The 26260-nt window shown below is 37.9% G+C and overlaps 1 long non-coding RNA gene across 1 annotated transcript; it reads left to right on the plus strand.

Annotated features, from left to right (window-relative positions):
- The first annotated feature begins 1360 nt into the window (after positions 1-1360).
- LOC144222528 (uncharacterized) lies at positions 1361-8403 on the plus strand. Its single transcript, XR_013332422.1, has 3 exons — positions 1361-1451; positions 7958-8059; positions 8352-8403. It is a non-coding gene; the product is annotated as an uncharacterized LOC144222528 (long non-coding RNA).
- Positions 8404-26260: the final 17857 nt, after the last annotated feature.

A 26260-nucleotide genomic window follows, 5' to 3' on the forward strand; every position in this document is an offset into this window, starting at 1 on the left:
TACTGTCCTCTTTAATATAGAAATGACCTCTCTATATTCCCACGGGTCCCAGTTCTTCAAATAGGCTTCTCTTTCTTCTTGAGAGCTGAGCATTTTGTCAAATTTGTCAAGAAAGCAATTTCATCTATGTTTGAACTAACCCCAAATGTTTATCAGCCAGCTTGTTTTTATTTTTAAATATGTGGATGATCCTCATGATTCCCTTGTTCCTTAGAGCAGGACTGATGCTTCACAATCCTGTGCATTTGCACGGAATTACTTTTACATAACACCTATAGTTCTAAACACTCCATTAAGAGATTCACTAAGGTCTAATAATTTAAAAACCCATAATTGGTTATTTCTGATTATAAAATTTCATAATATGCCTCAATTTTTCAAATAGCTTGACAGGTGCCATTAGATTCAATATATAAAATCTTTCATACAATTAAAATGGATTCTGGGATTACGGTGTTGGCCTCAGTGCCTGCCATTAACTGTCTGAATTTTTGCCTCGTACCAATAATGCACAAACTACCTTAGGATGACTTAATGGATTTCAATGATTTTTGAACCCTGACTTCATTTTGGTTTTATTACACAAAAATCCTTCCCTCTTGCCACACTACCTTTAATTTTTTTTTCCTAAATCACTTTTGTGACTATTCTCATCAACCTTAAAATTCTTGGAAGTTACTCTCTATGGTTAACAGTGTCAGAGGCAAGTGTACTTCACCAAACCAGTAAAGTGTAAAATAGCCAGTAGGAGCAGTTCACAAAAGAACAAAAGGAGCAGCTTCACAGACCCGTGGGAAGCCTGGAGACAATATTCAGGAATATTTATACAAGGCAGTCACTTTTGCTCCCACAGTCAGGTGAGTAGAGGTTTTGTCATGATCTGGAGAGAATTCCCTGATACTCGGTCTAATGCCCCTGAAAATTCTCCTTCAGATCCTTCAGAATCTCAAGCATTTGTGGTAATGTTTTAATAAAGGAAAAACTTCATCAATCCAGCAATGTCTCTACACCAATGAGTCACTCTGAATTGCACAAAAATAATTTAAGAAAGCCTTGCTGGTATCTCAGTAACAGAAATAAAAGATTTTTTGTTTGGGGGCTGGTGGGGAAGGGGTTCCAATCTCTATAAGCAGACTAATTTCATCAGAAAAGTTGAGGGACTGAAAATATTCTGGGAAAAAAATCAACAAAAAGACCCTCTGATTGAGAATCTGAGGCTGTCTTTTTGTGACAGGTTGTGAGGTGTGGGGGAGGGGAGTAGTAGCAAAGAGGGGTTGCCTAGGATACAGAATACACAATGCAAAGAAAAGTAAGACTGCCTTCTGTAAGGCAATTGAGAAAGAAAAAAGAGACTCAATATTTTCGCATAACAACCCTTAAAATGCTAAGCAATACTGGCATTAAAACTGGCAGTACAATTCAAGATTGTCTTGGAAACAGCAGACATTGAGGTACTCAAACTTTCTTCTCCAAATAAGACCATCAGGAGCACTGTCTGCAACGGGGTGGGTAAAGGTCACAAGATAGAACAGAAATAATACTAAAGGAGGAAAGGAGACAAGATCAATGCTCTGATAAAGCAGGAGAGCGATATGAATGGCATGCAAGTGACTGGACCCCTGATGCATCCCTGGTAAACTTCAGATGCACAAAAACTACTGAGATTAGGAAGGGTCCCTCCCCACACGTTTCTGGCCTCTTAGTGTATTGACTGGTTAAAAGTAATACAGCCTTTTTAGATTATAAACTGGTTTTTCTCTCTCATGAGTTCTGAGGGTATGGTAAGGACATTACTTTTAGAATCATGGTAAAATGGCACCTCAATTCACCATGACAATCTCAACAGTTTAGAATGTTGAACTTCCCTTGCTCTCCCTGGGACTGTTTCCCTGATCCCTCAGATCTCATCTCTATTATCTGACTTATTCTTAATCTTTCCTCTTACACAGAAGCACATGCTAACACCAGTTATGTAATCCCATAACCGTGTGTGTGTGTGTGTGTATGTGTGTGTGTGTGTGTGTATGTGTGTGTGTGTGTTGACTGGGTGTGTTTTGTGCTTCATATGAGACGGCCATGAGGTCCAAAAGGCCTTGTTCATACAACAGGAAATTGGTGATTGGTGCTGACCACCATCTGAGAGTGCAGTTGGAGCTGAAAGGCAGAGCCCAGGTTCTCCTCCATGTGAACCTATCTATATGGCTACTCAGGCTTCCTCAGAGCATGGCCACGGGTTCCAAACAAGAGGAAATAAGAAGCCCCCAGTCCACGTAAGGCTTGGACACAGAAGACCTAGAATGCCACTTAAGCCACATTTTATCAGAGCAGTCAGATGGCCAGCACAGAATTACAGGGAGAAGAATTATACTCTACCTTTGGGTGGAGGAGTGGCATATATGTGTGGAAATGGAAAGAACTGATGTCAGCCATCTTTAGAAACCATCACAGTCTTAATTTCATTCCATTTCTGAACAGGTTAAGCAAAACACGCTTAGAGAGTCTCTCTAGATTATAATAGTTCTGTAAATTCCAAATCAACACAACAAACCTACTCTTACTTTAATGTGTTTTATCTAAGATTTTTTTCATTTAGTCCTTAAAGCTAAAAAGCACTGTACATTTTCATTGGCTTAATTGTATTATTTTGAAGCAAGTAAAGCATTTAAAACACTACTAAGGAAAAAGTTAGTTACTGTTCTTTTCTACTGTTATGATATCCACCAATTATTTGTTGAGTGGAAATAATTTTCAAGGAATTATGCTGAGAATAAATGAGACTTTAAAGACAACAAACAAAGTCTGAAAAGCTGACTTTAAAAGAGAAACACAGAATGATAGCAACTGAATAATTACGAAGAATAACAGCTAAATATTTAACATTTTAATCATGCTTTGAGAAAGACAAAGTCTCTTTGAACATAATGCAGTTAAAAAGAAAAAAGAAAGATGAGAAAGAAGAAAAAAAAACAAGTAAAAGGCTAGCAAGAAAAAAAGTGAGACCAAAATTGGTAAAACATAGCATTTCAGAGAGAATCTTAGTGTCAAAATATAACTGAAAAATGCTTATTTATTAGAAGATCACTGTTTTATTTACTCAAAATGGAATGTGGATATAACCATATGTCAACCCTCAGTTCTGTTAAATATGTGCAGAAATCCACTTAAGAAATTGAAAAGATTCTGAACTATTTGTCTTATTTATTAGTATTATAGTCTGACACTGCACATCTCCAACTGGAAGAAAACTAAAAATCCACGTACCAAGGTGCCAGACAGAGAAACATACGGCACTTTCCACTAACCAAAACCTGGCTATTTGTAGGTGGTAGAAATCTATTTAGGGACCTCCTTAGAGCTCGATGAGAAAAACATCATATGTTTACTTTTAGGAGTTTCAGTAAGAAGAAATTTTAGATTTATTTACAGTAAAGAGGGAAAGGTATTACCTGTATTCATGAAATGTAGGCATCTTATGGAGACTGGAGGGAATTCTTTTAATACATTTCTTTAGAAAAGGTTGGCAGCTCAGAGAAAAAACTTTGTGGTGTTTTTAAATATTTAATGTCCCATTGCTGCTTTGCAGCCTGAGAAAAACTTGTGGTTCTTTATTGGCAAATATTTCAGAGCGTATCTCCAATTGTATGAAATTTTAAAAAGTGTTTAATATTTCTAAACTGTAAAGCTAGATGAAAAAAGCAACAGCTTAGGGCAACACGGTAATTCTTGCAATTAAAAAACTGAACATTAAACCATAGCTTTTTCACAGCTAGATAAAAATGTTCTTGTTGTTGGGGTTAAAACCCCATTCATTATCTTTTCATTAATATTTGTTAGTTGTCTATTGTACATGAATTATTTGATTAAAGAATTTGAATGAGTCAAATAATCATAGAGCCTCTATTCTTAACAGTGAATAATTTAGTAGATGGACACATTGATCAGACAAAAAGTTGTGATGAGCCTTACAGTCTTGGGCAGATTCAGTATTATGTGAGGATGGAGACAAAGCTAATTATAATAGGATAATCATGGAAATATTTATTTTAGAAACTGCTGGAAAGTCTCTCTTAATAGACTTACTCCAGATCTTGAACTACATATATTATTAACTTCATAAAGTTAGGTCACTAATAAAATAGCGTGTATTGCCTGAAAGACAAAGCATATTATTAATATTTGATCTTTTGCATATGTACATACATACTAAATTCTGTAACCCCTGTCTACTGTCAGAATTATCAAGGCAGGTAGTGATAAAAGGCACAATATATGGAAATTTCTAAGCTATAATGCATTTTTTTAAAGCTGAATATTCAGTTCTGTAATTGAATAGTGGCAATGGTAGTAGGAAGAGTGCTATACCAGAGTACCTGGGCTTTAATCCTTCTACCATTCAACAGCTACGCCTTTGGCAACTTAATTAAACTCAGTGTGGTTCAAATTCCTCATCTTTATAATAAAGATATACCATATTTTATCTAAGATGTCTTTCATTGTAAGATACACCTCTATTTGATACACTACTACAAAAGAAAAACACCCAAAGCAGAGAGCTGAAATGAAGATCCAGGGTAACGTGGACATATCAAAAGGTTAGGACCTCAATGTGAGGAAAATAAGAAAGAGACGTGACACACAGAGAAAAGTTCCAGAAAACTTGCATGCCTCCACTTTGACTAGAGTGCAAACAGAAGGGATGTGTTCCCTGCAATATAAACAAGGAGTTCGTGTCCATACAGGCTGAATTCACACTAGCCGTATGGTCTGAAAACCACAAAAAAGAATTTAACTGAAAGTGGCCTTAGGTCAGTCATGCTCCAGGTGATGGGCAGAAGCAAACACAAATTATCTCTGGAAGAATTTGAGGGAAACCCAGGCTGAAGCCAGCAATGATTATAAGACCAATTTCAGAGATGTTACAGGGCAGAGGAAAAAAAAGGCATGTGGCAGTTTGATTGTAAATATGGCATGAATTCTTCCCTTCCTTCAAGCCACATCTTCTGCAGCTGCTCCCATCAGGAAGTCTGTTTCTCCCATACCTGAATCTCTGCTTGCCCTATGACCTGTTTGGGCCAATACAATATGACAGACATATGATGTGCCTATTTGCAAACTGACGCTCAAGAAGCCTTGCACACTTCCACTTGATCCTGGAACTCTGCTATTACTAGGAAAATTACCCCCCTCAACTTGCTAGGAAGCTGAGAGATCATGTGGAATAAAGCCAATTTATTCTACCCAAGGTCTTGCTAAATTACTCAGCATCCAACCTACCCACTAGTTAAACACAGATGCATGAACAAGCTTTTGTAAAACTATCTGAGCCTACCCAGATCCGTGAAAAAATTCTACAGGTTCATGAGCAAGAGTCTTTATTATTTTAGACCATTACATTTGGGGGAGTTGTATTATGCAGCAACAGCTAACTGAATAAGACACATCTTAAAAATCAATGAAATACAGCATTAGTAGCAGCCTTAGGGGGCTAGGTAAGAAATTAAATGATTCACTACATGCAAGACACTTAGGATAATGCTTCCTACATGGTTAAGTCTAAAGAAATGTTATCTACATTATTGAAGTGTTTACCAGATTCAGAGACTCTTTTGTCTCTCCTACTTTATATATAAAATAGGAATTCTGATTTGTATAATATGAAGAACAAATAGAAAGAAGTAGAAACATCCTTAAGTATAAGATACTAAACAAAATGTGATTAGCAACTACAATTACACATAAATGAAGAGCTAAAATACAATGTTTATATACTCAAAGAGGTATAAATATGTGTTAAGCCCAAAAGAAAAATGATAAATTTTGTCTGGGGGACTCAGGGATGGACTCCTTATAGAGGAGGGAGGTATTTAAATCAAATACAAAAGAGTAGGAAGGATTTGGTAAGGTAAAGGGTTATTACAAAACAGAGAGTAGTAGGCATTCTAGGTTAAAAAAAACAACAACAAAAAAACGCATGTGCAAAGATCCAAAGACATGAAAGTATCTGTTATATGGCGGTCCTGCCTAAATGTCTGACTAGGAGTATACAGTATAAGAAGAAAAATGGTCAGATAATGAGGCCAGGAAGATAGCTTTAAAAGCTAGTCATTATCTGGGTAAGCAAAAATGACTTTCTTCTTTAAGCATAGACATCACCAGAGATTTCTAAGATGACCAGTAATATGATAAAATCTATTTAGAAATTGTAATTCTTGTAGCCATATAGAGGAAAGGTTGGAGGGAGGGAAGTAAACACAATCATCGAGGTAAAAAATGATCAGGGCCTGATCTAAGGTCTGTTGAACTTAAAGAACTGAGCCACATTTAAAGACAACCCCCCCCCCCCCACACACACACACAAAACCAAACTCCTTGCTGATGCAGGGCTTTAACTCATGACCCTGAAGTCAAGAGTAAGAGGTTTAAGTAACTGAGCTACCCACACACCCCAACACCATTAAAATTCTTAAGTGGCCTAATCTGTAGCAAGTCCTGAGCTAACTGCTTGCACACACATGACTCATGTAATTCTTCTGAGTGCTTTAGGTATGCATATGAAGCCCAAACAGCATACTGTCCATGATAACACAGCCAGAGATGAAACTATAGAATAATAAGTGAGGAAGGCAGTAGTAATTACTGAGAAAGAGCATGCAGACGATCTTCAAAATATGTGAAGAGATGCCACCAATTCAATGGGCAGGAGTCACAGTAAGTTGTTGCAGAATTTGGAACCAGGAATAATCAGTAGAAATTAAGAGGTGGTGCAGCTTTTGACTTAGTAAAGGAAAATATTTTCTATTATCTAGAGCTATCCAACTAGGAAATGAGTTTACTCGTATTGTTCTGATCCCTAACTCTGGAAATATTCAACCATTATTCATTCAAAAATATTAATCGAGCTGGGGCGCCTGGGTGGCTTAGTCGGTTAAGTGTCCGACTTTCGCTTGGGTCATGATCTCTCAGTTCGTGGGTTCGAGCCCCACTTCAAGCTCTGTGCTGACTGCCAGCTCAGAGCCTGGAGCCTGTTTCAGTCTGTGACTCCCTCTCTCTCTGACCCTCCCCTGCTCACGCTGTCTCTCTCTCTTTCCTAGAAATAAATAAAGCATTAAAAAAAATATTAATCGAGCAATTAAAATTTGCCAAACTGCACGCTAGACATTCTGGAACAACTGTGAACAAATCTCTCAGGAGTGACTACAGAAAGGGATTCTGTATTGTTTTATTTATGTAATTCTTACTATATTCTAGGCACTGTTTGAAATTCTTAACAAATATTAATTTACTTAATATTCAAAGCAATGTTACACATGGGGAAACTGAGGCAAAAAGAGGTAACACAAATAGTGTCAGCACTGTGATTCAGATCCAGATGGTCTGGCTCTGGGTCTATGCTCTTAGCCACCATGACTGCTGCCTTCACCCCTGACTCACTGGGTGGTGCTGGGCTACTAGGCTGATAAGGTCCTGCCTGCCACTCCCAGACGACTCCCAAAGCACCTATAAACTTGTGTAAGACACTGAAGCCATTTTTTGTGTGTGTGATAAATTCAACATGTTCCCAGTGACTAGACCTGATAAGGTTTTGATGCTTTTTTCCTTTTATATATGGGAACTCACATCCACAAAAGCCACGTTCATACCACTATTCAGAATGTTTTTCTGTTTTACTCACACCTTAGCTATAAGGAAATCTGAATATCTACGGGAGAGAAAGTTTGGAAATGGATTTTGTTAAACAGAATTTTAAAGAATCTATAAACTTAAAAATAACTTCTCCTGAGTATGAGTTGGGGAGCACGACCAAAACAGAAAGGGGATTTTTAGATTTCAGAATTCTGTACTATTTATTTTTTCATGAGCATGCTTTATTTTCTTAATCAAAAACTTACAGGAGACTTGTTTGAATCCAAATTTATCATAAAATAACAAGAATGTCTCTCATCTTCTGCTTATCTAGAAATGAAAGGAAGAGTTTGGAATTGTGGACAAAATTCATAAGATAGTCATGTTGGAGCTAGTAGCATGAAAACCACCTATCATCCACCACTTTATTTTACAGGTGAGGAACTTGAGGCCAAGGAAGGGATGAAGTCAAAAAACAAACTGATTATACTGAAATGTACATAAAGGTCATTAAGCCTAGAAAGCACTATGGGACAGTAGTAGTGCCTGTAACACACTGTGGTTCTAAAGATTAAAAGAGAAAAGTCATGTAGAGCACATAGCCTGGAATATAGTTACCACAAATGTTATTAATATTTATTATTACTGTCACTATTACTATTGTTACCAGATCACTTTACATGAGCTGCAGCTAGCTTCCCACAGCAAAGTAATTTTCTTTTTTACAGTATCCTGCTGACTGCCTGTGATGGACTCGAGGAGTTGAGGGCAATGATGGACTTTGAAATGAGATCTGAGCACAAATACCAGCACTGTCAATTATGAAACTGAGAGATTTTGAGCAAACTATTTAAATTTCTAACATTCACTTTCCTCCTTGGAGAATACAGTGATACCTACATGGTGTGTGGTGAGGTATAAGAGTGAAGGCAGAGAAGCATTAGTCTACTCTTTGCAGTTATTAAAACCTTCTATAAATTACAGCAATCATAATTATAGGTCGTGAAGGCTTTGCGGTGCACACAAACTGTATGGTGTGAACCAGAAGCCTGAGGTCAGCAAGATTATTGTATCTGGGTAACAGATTTGCTTAATTTTCTTTCCCTACATGTGCTTTCCTATTTCTCTATTTGCCTATAGCCATGTGTTTAAGTATAGATGCAGGAAAAAAGAAACAAAAGAGATAAATAAAAAGTTCAATACCCTTCCCTTAGGAAAGATGGAGGTGTAGATCCATCCAGGGTTTAGATCCATCCAGGGTTCCAGCCTGTTCCTTCGTCAATTCTAATCCATGTGCTGCACTTCAGAGGAGGAAAGGGAAAATGACCAGGTGTCTCATATCCACTATTTTGTGTAAGTCAAAAGGGTAAATATATTGGATTTTGATTTTAAGGAGAGTTCCTGAGTCAGTCCAAGATAGTTCTTCAGAAAGGAGTCATCCAGAAGACAGGGATGCAGTAGAAGCCCAACCACGGAGCCAAAGGGGGGCTGTGAGTGCATGTTGAGGGGCTAGAGAAAGAACCTGTGAAGGCCTAGGGAGACGATGGCTGGGGATGGGTAGGCTTTGATACTTTCTTGATATGAATGATCATGGATGCCACTATCCATTTAAAGAGATAGGATTAAGTGGATAGAAAAAGATAAAATCCATGGCATAGGAAAGCAAGTGATTAAGAGAAAAATTTCAGTTCAACACTACATTTGATTTAGAGGAGGGGTTTCTAAACTGTGGTCTCCAGACCCACAGTATCAGCTTACCTGGGAACTTGACAGAAATACAAATTCTCTGCCCCATTCCAGGCTACTAGATCAGAAACTCCAGGAGTAAAAGGGCTGGGTTGGTGCAACAATTTGTATTTGAATAAACCCTCCTGGTTATTCTGCTGTTGTATGTACAATTTAGAGGAACATTATCTTCCTTCGTTATTTTTATTCCAATTTACAATGTCTTCTTCTTAAGTCCCCATCTAAACCAAAAGATAAGGAAAGTGAGAGGGGTATAAAGGTTAGGAGACTAGAGCAGGCCTATTTAAGTCATTTGCAAATACCAGATTTGCAAATTATTATTTATAGTAAAAGTGAAGGTTAACAATTTTTAATCACAGTCAAACATTTCCATGCCATGCATGACTTTCACAAAAGAATAGACATATTAGTCCAATGGCATAAAGAAGATTAGAACAATACAGAACAGTATTTGTTAAGTGGAGAGGAAATGGCACTTGATGGGTTGCACAATGAACTGGGAATGAGATGTCCTAGATAGAACCTTCCCTCTCACCAAAGCTCCTGCCAGATCATTTCCGCCCACATCACTGAAGGACAGTACTTGCTAAAGCCCAGTTGATCCTATGCAAACAGGACAATGCTGCATAAGGCTGTTGAAGTTTTGTCACAGGCCTGATTACAGCAAAAGACTAGCATTATCTGAGAAATTCTGTAGTGGAAATAAATCAAAAATAAGCAAATAGAAGACGAGGGATTTATCTTGGAAGGAAAGACATACATTACTGGAAGGTGCTGGAATGAATGTCCTGCATCTCTTGCCTCCTCCATTTCCTACCTGAAAAATCTTGCACTGTATCTTTTCGTAGTGCAAGGCTTGTCTTTATTTGCCTTAACCAGTAATGTGCTCTTTCAGATGTTCCAATGCTAAGAGAATCTACCTTAAACTTATCCATCGAAAATAGGCCCTTTTGACTTATTTTATATGCATCAATGAGCCTCCAAGTTCATATAGTTACTATCACCCTTGGTAAAGTACTAATGAGAAATGTCAGCACAGGTACCAAAAATTTCAAACCAGGCTACATTTACTATGTATTCCACAAAGCCCCATGGGATCATCAGATTCAAGGAGATCTGAAAATACAGAGTAATACTGTTGCATTCTGATATTATAAGATATACTTCCTCTAATTCACTTTTGTGGTACTTTTAAAAATTAGTCTATAAAATTTTCATGGCAGTTTCAAAGCATTAAAGTGTAGGTAATGGAATAAAATGGCTTCAAATAAAAAAAAGTTACTGAGACTATGCTGGTGGCACAACTAAAATTTAGAGCAAAGAACAAAGAATCAAAGAAAAACATTTGGGAAAATACTTTTAAAAGTTGCTTTAACCATCTCATAAAGTGGATGTATAATGGCAGTGAGCAGATGTTATTTTATGCATCGGGCTGTCCTGCAATGCAAGTCCTGGTGCATGCGGGCTAGGAGAGGGTACATATAGGATTTTTCTCACGGTGAGAGTAGCAATCTCTGGAGGACCCTCTCTGTTTATAAGTGGCTTGTTAGCTTCCTAGTCAAGATGGGGCTTACGTGGTACATGAGTTCCCACTACCTCTAGGGTAAGCTGGAACCAAGAGCAGACAGGTAGAAAGCTTGTAACTAAGGGAGTTAAGTAGTCAGTGCTGGGGCTGGAGCAGATCTGGTGTTGAGTGGAAGAGGAATAAAAAGGCCGTGAGGGAGGAGTGTGGGGAAGAAAAAGAGAACAGAATGAAGCCATCTGGCTTCCAACAGGGCTAGAAGAGAAAGGGTTCATTGCTTCGCTTGTAAAACTCTCTCTCGACCCCCTACCTGAATGGTAACCACAGGAACCACAGCATCAAATGAAATGGTTTATTTGATAGGAAGTAGAATCAGCAAAGCCCAGAGCCACTGAGGTCTGTGTGGCTCCCAGATCCTGTCCGAAGCCCATGTTTGTGGCACTTGTGTTGACTCTGGGGCAGCTAGTACCCATTTTGAAAGAGAAAGGTGGGGAGGTCGGGGAAAGGTCAGGGTGTATTAGAATCAAAACTTCTTCCAGGCTTTCGTTTTTCTCAAACACAGTTTCCTTTGATGACAGGACGATACTCTAATATAGATTTTTTCAGATAAAAACCTTTGCTTTCTCAGATGATTCTCACCACCTTTGTTTTAAAGATTCACTCCGTTTTTTAAAAAAATTTTAAATGTTTTTATTTATTTTTGAGAGCAAGAGCAAGCATGAGCAGGGGAGGAGCAGAGAGAGAGACACAGAATCTGAAGCAGGCTCCAGGCTCTGAGATGTTACCACAGAGCCCAATGCGGAGCTTGAACCCACGAACCGTGAGATCATGACCTGAGCCGAAGTCGGACCCTTAACCCACTGAGCCACCCAAGTGTCCCATCACTCCAACCTTTTAAAGCAAGGACAGAATGCCAATCTGTCATCTCTTGTAAATTTACTTTGCTAAGTGAATTAACATCTTTAGCTCAGTTGTCTGGCTTTAAAAATAGAAACAATAGGGGCATCTGGGTAGCTCAGTCAGTTGAGCGTCTGACTTCAGCTCAGGTCATGATCTCACAGTTCGTGGGTTTGAGCCCAGCATCAGGCTCTGTGCTCACTGCTGGTGCAGAGCCTGGAGCCTGCTTCAGATTCTGTGTCTCCCTCTCTCTCTGACCCTCCCCTGCTCATGCTGTCTGTCTCTCTCTCTCTCGAAAATAAAATATTAAAAAAAAAAATAGAAACAATAATATTATGCTCACAGTCCCACAATTCTCTTTTAGCAACAAATCTACATAATCAACTCTCTCTTAGACATCACCACTTAGATGCTTTAGACAGCTCAAACCATCTTTCCTAGCAGAGCATCTTTTCCTCCAAACCTGCTTTCCTCTCTCAATAGCTGGGGCCACCACCATCCACTGGGCCTCCAAGCCAGAAGATAAAGTCTTTCTGGTTCTTTTCTTGTCATTCAGGTTAGACCTTCTGCTTGATTGAGGTTTCTCAAAACTACCTCCCTCCTATTCCTACTGAGGCTACCTTCACTCAGTCTCATCACCTGCCTGGGTTAATGCAACCACAACTACTTCCTCATCGGCTGCCTTCCCTCCAGTCTGTATTCCCCATTCCCTCTGCCCAGAGGGACAATTTTATTCTCCTAATCTCAGGCAAGAGGAGGACTAGAAAGACATGGAGAGAAGCAGGTAGAGGTGATTAGATATTAGAGGCTGGGAATGAAAATTATTAAAATTGGTGTGGGATTTTTTTCCCCTTCCAATTTAAATTCATTCTTCTATTCCCACGAATACCTCCAAATGAATGTCATTAGAAGTCAGTAAGAAACAAAACAAATGATGGGGCACCTGAGTGGTTCAGTCAGTTAAGAGTCCAACTTTGGCTCAGGTCATGATGTCACGGTTTGTAGGTTCAAGGCCCGCATCAGGCTCTGTGCTGACAGCTAGTTCAGAGCCTGGAGCTTGTTTCAGATTCTGCATCTCCCTCTCTCTCTGACCCTCCCCTGCTCACACTGTCTCTCTCTCAGAAATAAATTTTAAAAAATGTTTAAAAATTAAAATAAAACAAATCAAAACTTCCTTCCTTCTTTCCAAAATATACAACACTCTGTTCAGAATCATCAAAAACAGAGGAGTCATTCTTTTTTTTTTTTTGCCATATTTTTAAAACCCAGTTGCACATAACATTTTTCTCCCACAGGTGTATGCTGGAACCTAGAAAAATTTAAAAACAACAAAAGCACTTTCTGTGTTGCAGAGGTGGTGAAATGCAGGTTTGCTCTCTTCATTTTGAACCCAGCTGGCAGACACAGTAATCTCATAAACAAGTAGGTGACAATTCTGTTAGGCATGTACTTGTCTCAGTAAACTAAGTCATGAGCTCATTAAAACTACCCGCCTCTGAACGGAAGTCTCAGCTCTTATACCTAAAGCACTAGAAATCTTCTGAGAATCTGTGCCCTAGAATAAGGGCCAAGGACAAACAGAAGCCTAATTTGGCCTAATTCTCCAAAACGAAAATGACTAATAATAGGTAGTTTCTCAGTTCAGCAAGGAATGAGCAGATCCTGTACAGGGAAGGATCTGAAATATTGCAAACCTGGTTCCTAAAATAGAATCATAAAACTTTGGAGCTAGGAAACACATCAGAAAAGCAGCCTCCTTCATTTAATAGAAGAGCACACTGAAACTCAGAAAGCTGGAGTGACCTGCGCTCAGCTAAGAGGGGCCAGATCCGAGCCTAAAACACTGGTCTCCATATATACAATACACATTTGCTTAATCCACAAGTAGCAAATTTGAGAGGTCAACCCATCATCTAAGTCATGATAGAAACTAAGAGATCTCAGCTTCTCAAATCTGAACCACTCTGGAGACTCCAAGCACACTTGTGGAAACATAAAAATATTCCCAAGTGTATCTTGTCTCTAACAAAGTCCTGTGTCCAGCATAAGAAGGAGCAGAAATGGTGCGTTCAGTCTAAAACAGAAGCCTGATCATGAGACAAATACTCCTAAAGCTATACTACCAGTACATTGAAGAAATAGTGTTGCCAATCCCCTGTAGGTGCTCAGATACTGCTACTTCACATACCTGTTGTCCTCTGAGCCACAGATTCTTGATATGGAGTTACTCGTTCATATGGCCATCCACTGACTCACTCAAGTGTCCACTGAGCCAGCCATCATGGCAGATACTGGAGCAAACCCAATATACACAGTCTCCACATTTGTGGGACTTTCACTGTGGCATACCTTTTCATGATTTGCCTGCTGCTGGTCTCCAAGCTCTACTCAAGGATTATAAAATGCACTGATAAAATAAAAACTAGTCATATAGAAAAAGACTAGAAAAACTAGCAAGTTACTTTTTCTCTGGAAAAGGACACCAAGGTCTTTAAAAATAAATTCCCCCTAAAAACCAATAGATAGATTTTCTTAATCTTATTTTATTTTAAAAATAAAAACTTTAAAAGAAAATTAAGTTAAAGGAGTAGAAGTGCTTTAGGCACACCACAGGGCATACTTAGCACAAGATAATGAGAAATTGAAGTAAAATACAAAATTGTAGGTTCCTGCTCTTCTCTCAGTCAGATCCCTGGCTGGCAAATGACATAGCCACATTGTTTCACATCCCTTATTCCTTGAATACTTCTGGTCTTAATTAAATAGATAGTCTAGTTCTTTGAGCTTTATTTCTTAACATCTGATTTCTCAGATCCCTGAAATCTGGTTACCTTTTAATTGATACACTGATCCAGTGAAGTGGCCAAATCCCAAGATCTCTGTGCCGTTCTTAATAGCTTCATGATTTTTGCTAAATGTAACATCGGTCCATGTGTTATTATTCCTAAAATCACTTTCTCTCATCATTTTCTCTTGTTAACCAGACCACCTGTTCTGGACAACTTCCCTTTTTAATCTCAGATGTATATCCCATATTCTTCCAAAAACATTTAAACTGCCTTACAGCATAAACATAAAATAATAGAGCGCATAAGAATAAAACGGTTTTAAGCGTACTCATGAAGAAAAAGGCTAGTAGGTATTATCCTTTGCTTTTAAAAAATTTTTTTAATGTTTATTTTTGAGAGAGAGAGAGAGAGTGCAAACAGGGGAAGGGCAGAGAGAGAGGGAGACACAGAACCCAAAGCAGGCTCCAGGCTCTGAGCTGTCAGCACAGGGCCCAACACGAGGCCAACACCGTGAGATCATGACCTGAGCCGAAGTTGCACACTTAACTGACTGAGCCACCCAGGCACCCCTGTCCTTTGCTTGAAGTAGTAATTTGAGTTGGGCACGGAACCGAGCTACCGTTTCCTGCCAGTTAAAACATAAAGGGGAACATGTAGAGCTGCATTGTTTTCATTATCTAACAAGCAAAGTATACACATTTGTCTCTGCAGTCATGCTACTTCCTGGAACAAGACTCAAGCTGGAATTTACAACATGGAACCCTGCAGAAGACACACCAAGGAACACATCACTTCAATATGTGATTATAAAATGATGTGATTCCATCACATCACATCTGAAGAGTCCCACTCAGACCACTCTTTGTAAAAAACTGCAAGCATCAAGTTAAAGTAAAATTTAATGAAAGCATCTGGGGGGGGAAGGTGAACAAGGTACTCCAGAACCTCACATTCTCAGGATTTAAATTAAGATAGGGGGTAATTTGGAAGAGTGAAATAGTGAACATGTCGATTAGATTCTCTCAAATACTAGATTCCTCAGGTAACATGGGCTGAGACGAGGTCATTCTCAGTTCATGATTAAACTTTCACCAAAAAAATGCAGTGTAAATATTCTGAGTTGTCAGTTAATACAAAACCTCCTTGCTTTAGTCATTACTTAAGATTTGTCATTTTTGTCAACAACCACATTTGTTCTCATCACAAACAAGAAATCCGTCAACAGTAGAAATGTCAGCCTAGGAACAACTGTTTTTCTTATAATTGGTCTTGGAAAGGTTCTCCATAAAGACTGTCACTGGATCTTCTAACATAAGGAAAAGAATTTTTACCATTTTTTAGCCCGCATGATCTCTTTGTTCTTTTGTGATTGGTTATTCTTATCCATGGAATAATCTCAGTGCATTCCTCTTAAAGATATGTATGCCTCTTAAATATTGAGGATAACACTACCCCAAAGGTCTCATCACTGTAACTGAGCTCAAAAAGTTACCCTTAATATAACTACCCAAACTCAACCTATTACTTGGATCAATCTCGATTAAATAGTAGTAAGAGTGCAACAGATTATTTCAATTTATATTTAACTGATGCTGACTTGTTCCTTTATGTAATAACTAGGTGACAGTCTATATATTAAGATTATTTCTGATTAAAGACTGTATAATGATTGGAACACCTGAGTGGAGCACAGCTGTGGAGCACAGCTGGTTAAACAACCAACTCTTAATTTTGGCTCAGGCCATGATCTCACGGTCTATGAGACTGAACCCTGACTGGGACTCTGTGCTGACAGCATGGAGCCTGCTTGCGATTCTCCCTCCCTCCCTCTCTCTCTCTCTCTCTCCCCCCACTCTTTGCCCCTCTCCTATTTGCTCTCTCACTCTCTGCCTCAAAATAAATATTTTTAAATATTAAATAAATGTTGAAAAGTATTTAAAAAGAAAGTACCATGATGAATCTAGAACTATGAGAAGCTTTTCATCTTGTGTACCACATAGAACATGTACCTAGCTCTCCTAACAAGTGTTGAAATGGAATATTCATTAAAAAGAAACAAAAGTAGTAGTATTGAGACATATAACTCATCTACATCTTGCTTTAAGTTCATATCTATTAGATTTCCACTTCTGACCATAATTTAGTAATTTAAACCAACTTGTCTCCCCACCAGAAACAACTAAAATATTAGACAATCTATACAAAACAACTCTTTATATACATATTGGACCACATGTAAGGCAGGACTTGTGATCTCTGAGAGAAAAACAAATGAGAGGAGCCTCCAGTCACTCCAGGTTTCTGGCTGGCAGCACTTTCTGGACCTGGACAGCTGTGGAGGGAGAGGGAATCTGTACAATGTGCAGCAGGAGTTCACCAGTTCATGGTAAATAGGAGTTCTAATATCTGTACTCACTATTTTATACGAGCAGTTAAATTTTTAACTTATAATGAGATCTAGTGGGACCTTAAATTCTTCAGATGATGTGCTGTGGTAAAATAATTTGAACTTAATGAAAGTTTCGAATACAAGTAGGTTTAAAATTGGAAAACCTGTTAGAGAAAATAGATCACTTAAAAAAAATAAAGCAATTGATCAGTTCAACAGACATAGAGCACTTAAAAAATCCTTCACTAAGCCTTTTTTTTTTTAACTAGGCATCAAGAACTTAGAAAGTAGAAACGGGAAGTAATTATAGAGCATGGTAAAGAACATCTAAAACCACTAGTCAATAACATACCAAATAATGGAAGTATTTTTTGATTTTCAAAGTCAATGAATACTAGAGATTTTCCCATTAAAAGTGAGTAATAAGACACAAGTGTTCCTATTACCTTTGTTACATATTATTCTATGATTACAAAATCTATTCTAGGATTACAAAAACGTCACATAGCTTCTGGAATTCTTATGTTGTACACCTGTAGCTAATGAAAACATTGTGTGTCAACTATACTTCAATTTAAAAAAAAAAGTCTAACAATAGGGGATTGTTTAGAAATATATATTATGTTATATATAAAGTAACTACTAAAACGATGCTGCAGATAATTAAAAAGAAAATCTTTATATGTCTTTTTAATGGCTTCATAGTATTCAATTTTATAGTACTACTGCTTGTATTATTAACTTGTAATTATTAGACATTTCTAGAACATAAAAAATGATTAAATAAAATACAGCAACTTTGATTCTTTCTCAGTAGTATATTTTTAACCTAAGTTTTCTAAAATAAGCATGAAATTGTTTTGTTATGATTACATTTTAAGAAAAAAACATACATCTGTACAAATGCTTGTCTAGACATACAGACTGTGTAGAAGACACAGAAGAACTAGGGGCATCATGAGCATGTGGACCAGGGGAAAAAGATCTCTATATTATCTGACATGTTATAGGTACACATACTGCTTTTGTAGTTTCAAAAATCTAATAAACACATTGGTTTGCAGAACTACCATAAAAAAAAAACAATGGCACATAGGGATAACTATTTGCCAAATATGGTACATTGGTATTTTAAAAATATTAACAGCACAGATAACAATAAAAATATAAACACACTACTACAGAATGGCAATATTGAAGTGAAAGCAATTTATATTTATTTCTTCAAATTCCTTGCCTTGTCTATTATCCCTAAAAGCATGTAAAACTTGGTCAATTGCATGTTTCAAAAAATATCAAAAGAATTTGTCAACATTTTTCCAGGTGACAAAAGTCCCAAAAAAGATACATGTTGTTGAAATGTAGTTGAGAACAATTGTCATAAAATAGTGTGAAAAGCAAGAAACAAGTGCTGGCAAGGATGTGGAGAAAAAAGAATCCTTGGGCGCTGTTGGTGGGAATGTAAAGTGGTGCAGCCACGTGGAAAAGTGTGAAAAAATTTTTTTTCCATTTTTCCTCAAAAAATTAAAAATGAAACTACCCTATAAACCAGTAATTGCACTACTGGGTATTTGCCCAAGAGTACGAAAACACAAATTTGAAAGAATACATGCACCCATATGTTTATTGCAGCATTATTTACAATAGCCACATTATAGAAGCAGCCCATCAATAGATGAATGGATAAAGATGATGTATAATAATGGAATAATATTCAGCCATAAAAAAGAATGACATCTTGCCATTTGCAATAACATAGATTGAGCTCAAGAGGATAGTGCTAAGTGAAATATGTCAGTCAGAAAAAGACAAACATCATAGGATCTTACTCATATGTAGAATTTAAGAAACAAAATGAACAAAGGAAAAAAGAGACAAAACAAGAAACAGACTCTTAATAATAAAGAATGAACTGGTGGTTACCAGAAGGGAGTAGGTGGCGGGCTGGGTGAAATAGGCAATGGCAATTAAGAGTACACTTACCAGGATGAGCACTGAATAATGTATGGAATTATTTTTTTGTAATGTTTATTTTTGAAAGAGAGAGAGAGAGAGAGACAGAGCATGAGTGGGGGAAGGGCACAGAGAGCTGGAGACACAGAATCTGAAACAGGCTCCAGGCTCTGAGCTGTCAGCACAGAGCCAGACATGGGGCCTGAACCCGCCAGTCGTGAGATCATGACCTGAGCTGAAGTCAGACACTCAACTGACTGAGCCACCCAGGAGCCCCTGTATGGAATTGTTAAATCACTATACTGTACACCTGAAACTAACATAACACTCTATATTAATTATACTGGAATTAAAATTTTAAATTTAAAAAAAAAATAAAGTAAAACAAGGTAACCAAGCTAGCCAGGGCAAAAATAAAAAAATAAAAAATAAAAACCTGTGTGAAAAGATAAATTGGAATTTTTTTGTCAAGAATAATCTGAATATGCATACATAGACCATTAATGTTTCCTTCAGGAATTCCACTCAAAGAAATCTACCTAAGGGAAATAATAGATCTAAAGAAAAATGTATGTTAAAAATAATGATGTAGTACTATTTTTATGAAAACAATCTAAAATCCAACAATAGAAAGATGGCCTAATAAGTATAATTTATTCAAATTATAAAATATCACAGTCTGTTGGTGGCTTACACTAATTTTCATTTTTAGTGTTATCTGAAATCATGACACCAATTTCATGAATTGGACTTAGGGACCAGCTGGCTAAACTTCCGCTTTTCTAGGCAAAGGCAATCATGCTTTGTTCCATGTCTCAGCTAAAAACTGACCATTCAACTTCGTTTCTAAGGTCAGGAGATACTGCAGTTAAGGAATTTCCTATCTGATCTCACCTTCCCTCAACTTTAGGTTGGATCCCTAAACCTACATAAAGCTATAAAGCAAAACTCACACTTGTTTGTATGGGGATGCTCCTAGTGCATTGGCATAAGCCACCCAGCAAGCACCTTTTCCTCCTGCCCCACCCCAAACATGCTTAGGTCATGATGTCACAGTTCGGGAGTTTGAGCCCCACATCGGGATCTCTGCTAACAGCTCAGAGCCTGTAGCCTGCTTCAGATTCTGTGTCTCCTTCTCTCTCTCTGCCACTCCCCTGCTTATGCTCTGTCTCTCTCTTTCTCTCAAATATAAATAAATGTTAAAAAAAATAAAAATAAAATAAAACAAAACAAAATAAGATAAATAATAAAATAAAATAAAATGCAAGTCTTTTTCAAAGAAAAGAGATTTCAGCTTCTCTGGCATTTGGTTCTCCATTCTTGTAACGTCTAGCTTTCCAGTCTTTCTACAGACTCCTCTTAGGGCTATAGCATTCTCCACTGGTGGGTATAGACTGAGTCACCAGCAAGAGTCAGTAGTGTATTGCTTTTGGACTATAGCCAATGTAAGATTTATACATTAGAATAAGATGCAATGACATTAAAAAATGGGGGCAGGGATGGTTAAAAAAGCAGATACCACACAGCCTTGTTCATAAGAAAAAAAATATCAAGAAATCATTGTGTTGATATAGCACCATGCCTAAAATGTACTTACCTAAAGATGGTTTGGGTTTTGCAGTCCAGATAAACATGGTTTTCAGATTTGGCAAATGGATCAACATTTCATTTATCATGATTCATAGATGAACTCCTAATTACTAAACAGAACCTATTCAAATTTTACTGTAGTTTTTATTACAGGTAGACAACTGAACAGTACTAATTAGAAATACGAGGTCCATGGACACACTTTTCTTATACAAGAAGCCAGTAACCCTACAACTCAGTGATTGGCCAATGCTATCTTGGTAGCCTCCAAAAATATATATATAACATCATACAAAGGATTTAATTTTCTGGCATTTTAATAGAAAACCTTCCTATTAGTATTTCCTCAATATGCAAAATCTACATTTGTTCAGGAAACAGTATTAGTATTATTAGTATTAGTATTAGTATTATAATATAATAACAGTATTATTAAGTATTTACCTTGGTTAGCACTGTATTGGAGACTAGACTAGATAATAGCACTGTCCTCATTCTTGAATTGCTCACCATCTTACCTGCTTACACTTTGATGTTGATATAAACATTTAATACAAAAATATCTTAGAAGTATGGAGGTAATAAGAAGTGCTTACCTGCTTGCCTTTTTCCTCTGCTAAGTCTATTAAGTTAATATGTATACAGTGAAATTGAAATTATTAGAGCATTTGATAAAGTATCTTTGCAGAAAGGCTAGCCAAAATGCCAAATCTATTAACAAAAACTAAAGTACAAAGGATTTTTCTTTGATTTTTCCTTTTTTAAAAAGAAAAGGTATATAGAGTTGAGTTAATCAGACTCCTTCCTTTCTAGCCTATCAGCTTTGCAAACTCCTCTCCTCCTTTATTTTAATATATTTGCTCCCCTTTCATCCCCAACCCTATTCTCTGCCTTGGTCACCCACTGCAATATATTTACTTCATGTCCTTATTGTATATACATCTTCTGAAATATATAGTATTCTTTTGTGTGATACTCAATTTACATGAGTTAAACTGCACTATAAATTTCAACAGCTCTTTTCCAACTGAACACTATACTTTTAAAGCATATCCATGTAGGGGCGCCTGAGTGGCTCAGTCGGTTAAGCGTCTGACTTCACCTCAGGTCATGATCTTGCAGTCCGTGGGTTTGAGCCCCACATCAGGCTCTGTGCTGACAGCTCAGAGCCTGGAGCCTGTTTCAGATTCTGTGTCTTCCTCTCTCTCTGCCCCTCCCCAGCTCATGCTCTGTCTCTCTCTGTCTCAAAAATAAATGTTAAAAAAAAATTTAAAGCATATCCATGTGCTGGGTCTAACTCAGCCTCCTATCTTCTTAAAATTTTTTATATAATTTATTGTCAAATTGGTTTGTTCTCCATACAACATCCTTGCTCATCCCAACAAGGGCCCTCCTCAATGCCCATTACCCACTTTCCCCTCTCTCCCACCCGTCATCAACCCTCAGTTTGTTCTCTGTATCCAAGAGTCTCTTATATAGTTTGCCTCCCTCCCTCTTCTGTTTGTAACTTTTTTTTCCTTTCCCCTCCCCCATGGTCTTCTGTTAAGTTTCTCAAGATCCACATATGAGTGAAAACATACGGTATCAGTCCTTCTCTGACTGACTTATTTCACTTAGCATAATACCCTTCAGTTCCATCCATGTTGCTGCAAGTGGCCAGATTTCATTCTTTCTCATTGCCATGTAGTATTCCATTGTATAAATAAACCACATCTTCTTGATCCATTCATCAGTTGATGGATGGATCTCTTTCCATGATTTGGCTATTGTTGAGAGTGCTGCTATGAACATTGGGGTCCATGTGCCCCTATGCATCAGCACTCCTGTATCGCTTGGGTAAATTCCTAGCAGTGCTATTGCTGGGTCATAGGGTAGTTCAATTTTTAATATTTTGAGGAATCTCCACTCTGTTTTCCGGAGTGGCTACACCAGTTTGCACTCCCACCAATAGTGCAAGAGGGTTCGTGTTTCTCCACATCCTCGCCAGCATCTATAGTCTCATGATTTGTTCATTGTAGCCACTCTGACTGGCGTGAGGTGATATCTCAGTGTGGCTTTGATTTGTATTTCCCTGAGGATGAGTGACGTTGAGCATCATTTCATGTGTCTGTTGGCCATCTGGAGGTCTTCTTTGGAAGAGTGTCTATTCAAGTCTCCTGCCCATTTCTTCACTGGATTATTTGTCTTTTAGGTATGTAGTTTGGTGAGTTCTTTATAGATTTTGGATACTAGCCCTTTATCTGATATGTCACTTGCAAATATCTTTCCCCATTCCATCGGCTGCCTTTTAGTTTTGTTGATTGTTTCCCTAAAAAGCATTGTAGAAGCTTTTTATCTTGATGAGGTCCCAACAGTTCATTTTTTATTTTGATTCCCTTGCTGATGGAGATGTGTCAAGTAGGAAATTACTGCAGTTGAGGTCAAAGAGGTTGTTGCCTGCTTTTTCCCCTCAGGTTTTGATGATTTCCTGTCTCATATTCAGGTCTTTCATCCATTTTGAGTTTATTTTTGTGTATGGTGTGAGAAAGTGATCTAGTTTCATTCTTCTGCATGTTGCTATCCAGTTTTCCCAGCACCATCTGTTAAAGAGACTGTCTTTTTTCCATTGGATACCCTTTCTGCTTTGTCAAAGATTAGTTGGCCGTACATTTGTGGGCCCAATTCTGGGTTCTCTATTCTATTCCATTGGTCTATGTGTCTTTTTTTGTGCCAATACCATACTGTCTTGATGATTATAGCTTTGTAGTAGAGGCTAAAATCTGGGATTGGTATTGGTTTTCTTCTTCAATATTCTTAAACAATTTTTTAATGTTTATTTATTTTTGAGAGAGAGCACGAGTAGGGGAAGAACAGAGAGAGAGGGAAACACAGAATCTGAAGTAGGTTCCAGGCTCTGAGCTGCCAGCACAGACCCAGATGTGGGGTTCAAACTCACGAACCAGGAGATCATGACCTGAGCCAAAGTTGGATGCTTAACCAACTGAGCCACCCAGGAGCCCCAACATCCTCCTATCTTCTGATACAACTATGTCAAGGTCCAGCATGTGCATATACTAAATTTTTGTTATCCACATCCCTTGTGAGTAGATCTAGACTGCCCCCATCTTTTGCCCCTACAGGCAGTGCTATAATGAACATCTTCCTACATGTCCCCTCACTGACTACTGAAAACTCTTCCCTGACAGATACATCCTAGAATAGGATTGCTAGGGTTGGACAAGAGTATATTAATTTTTCTAATTACTGCCAGATTGCTTTTCAGAATGATGTCAACAATTTTCCATCATATCACTGGGGCATGAAATGTCCCAATTCTTCCCATTTTCTGAAACATCTGATATCTAATGTCTAATTTTTGTCAATCTAATGGGATAAAGAAGAATTCATTGTTATGATTTAATTTCTCTGAAATGTGAGGTTAAAGTAAAGTTGAGGTTCTTTACATACTTAGTTATTGGGGTTTCCAGATGAGGCCTGCCCACTAGCAGGCTCCTGAGTGAGTCTCACACAAAAGAACATTCCTGCCAATACCCACCTCCTGCCTTCCACCTCCAGAGATCAACAGGGAGCCCCAGGTGTTCATTGCACCAGCTTTCCCCTAGCCCTCTCCATCCCGTAGTGTGTCTATCCTAAACCTCATCTTTCAGAAGACACTATAACCCATAGAGCTCTCACTTGTGAAGGCTGTTATTTCTCCCCAGTCCTTGAATCCCAATGTTTGGAGAAAGTATGAGTGTTTTCTTTGGCTCTTGTTCCAGGCCATTCTCTCCCTCTCTTCCCTAAAAGCTCTGAATCTGACAACTATGTTGTCACAATGCATCACACACCACTGCTCATGGCTGATGTCCTCTGCCTGTGTCTGTTCTCCTCACTCCCAGAGACAATGGATTTACATCCTCTCCTCTCAAATTTCTAGTATGTCTTTCCTCATTTTCTCTCATGATGGGCCTTGCTTTATACTTTACCAAGAAAATTGAACTACTCAAATCATCCTTTTCCACATCTACCCAGCACACAGGAGCACATACTTACCTTCCCAAAAGTTAAATGGATGAGCTCGCCAAGCTCGGGTCAAAGGTCAGGTCCTTCAGCATATACTAGATGCCACTTCTTACCTGCTCACGGGCACCACTCTGCAATTCTCTCCTCTGTCATCTGTATTAGTAATCATCCCCACTTTACTGGATCATTCCTGAGCATGCACTCATATTATTATTTCTCTGATGTTAAACTGTTCTAAAAAAACTAAAAACTAAAAAAGAAAGAAGAGAAAACAAAAGAAAAAGGAAAGGAAAGGAGAAAAGAAAAGAAAAGAAAAGAAAAGAAAAGAAAAGAAAAGAAAAGAAAAGAAAAGAACAACATTCCCTGTATGGTTTTTCTCTCCATCTACTATCCTATTTCTCTATTTCTAGCTATAGCAAAACTCCTTGAAAGAGTTGTATTTGCAGCCTAATTCATCTCCCCCGACTCTTCCCTCTTAACTCCTTCGGAGCAGTTTTGACCTACCACCACCTCAAGGCTTCTCTTGTCAAGGTCACAGTGATCACCACGCTGCCAAGTTTAATGGCCAATTTTTAGTCCTCATCTTTTTGAACTATCAGCAATATCTTGGACAGTTAAATACTTCTTAAAACAATTTCCTTCAGTTGGATTCCAGGACACCATTCTCCTGGTTTCTCACTTATCTCAATATTCCTTTTCATATTTTTAGCTGGGAGTCTTTTCCTAACACGTCTGAATCACTGCAAATACTTAACCTCTCTGAGCCTCACTTTGTCATCTACCTTGCATAGTTACCATGAGGATTCACTGAAACACTATATCAAGAGCCAAACATTAAGCTTGGGACATAGACCTTCAATGAATGATCGCTATTACCATTAGCAGCAGCAAACAGGATATCATGGGACCATTAGAATTCCCAGGTAAGGAATAATAAAAAAAAAAGATGCCTACAGTAATTCCCAGTTAGCTTTCCCTAGGAGTGCATAAAAAATAAAAGGTCACAACTTTAACCTTTAAAAGAAATGTATGCCAATACAATAAAGACTAGCTTTATTTCTTAATATGAAAAGTCCTCATTATAACTCTTAAATATATATGAGGAAACTGAAATGAAAAAATGTCACTTTAAATAGAAGCTGTTAAAACACATATTTTAGAAACATGGGTTAACTTTTTAAAAAATAAATTGCTAAAAATACATAAATGCTAACAAAAACAAACTTGCTATCATACTTTAAGATGTTTTTTAATGTTTATTGATTTTTGAGAGAGAGAGAGAGAGAGGCAAAGCACAAATGGGGAAGGGGTAGAGAGAGAGAGGGAGAGAGAGAGGGAGACAGAATCTGAAGCAGGCTCCAGGCTCTGAACTGTCAGCACAGAGTCTGACACGGGGCTCAAACTTCCAAACTGTGAGATCATGACCTGAGCCAAAGTCAGACACTCAACCAATTGAGCCACCCAAACTCATTCTATTACACCAATAAATTATTGGTGTAATAATAATTATTAATAAAATTATTAAGGGCAATGATATATATTCTTTTAACCTTACAATGCCCACTATGAAATCTTTAAGTTTAGATTAGGGACAAATTACATTATTACGAAAATGTCATTAGCCACAAAAGGGAAGTAAATGATCCTGCAGTTATATGCATCCCCAGTGGTTTCCAGAATAGGTTTGTGGGTTTTTTTGCCTCACCTACATCACATGTTATCACACATGGTGCTCTGTCTCATGCTGTG

Source organism: Crocuta crocuta, unplaced genomic scaffold (genome assembly GCF_008692635.1).
Source record: "Crocuta crocuta isolate KB4526 unplaced genomic scaffold, BGI_CrCroc_1.0 scaffold749, whole genome shotgun sequence".
Lineage (NCBI taxonomy): Eukaryota > Metazoa > Chordata > Mammalia > Carnivora > Hyaenidae > Crocuta > Crocuta crocuta.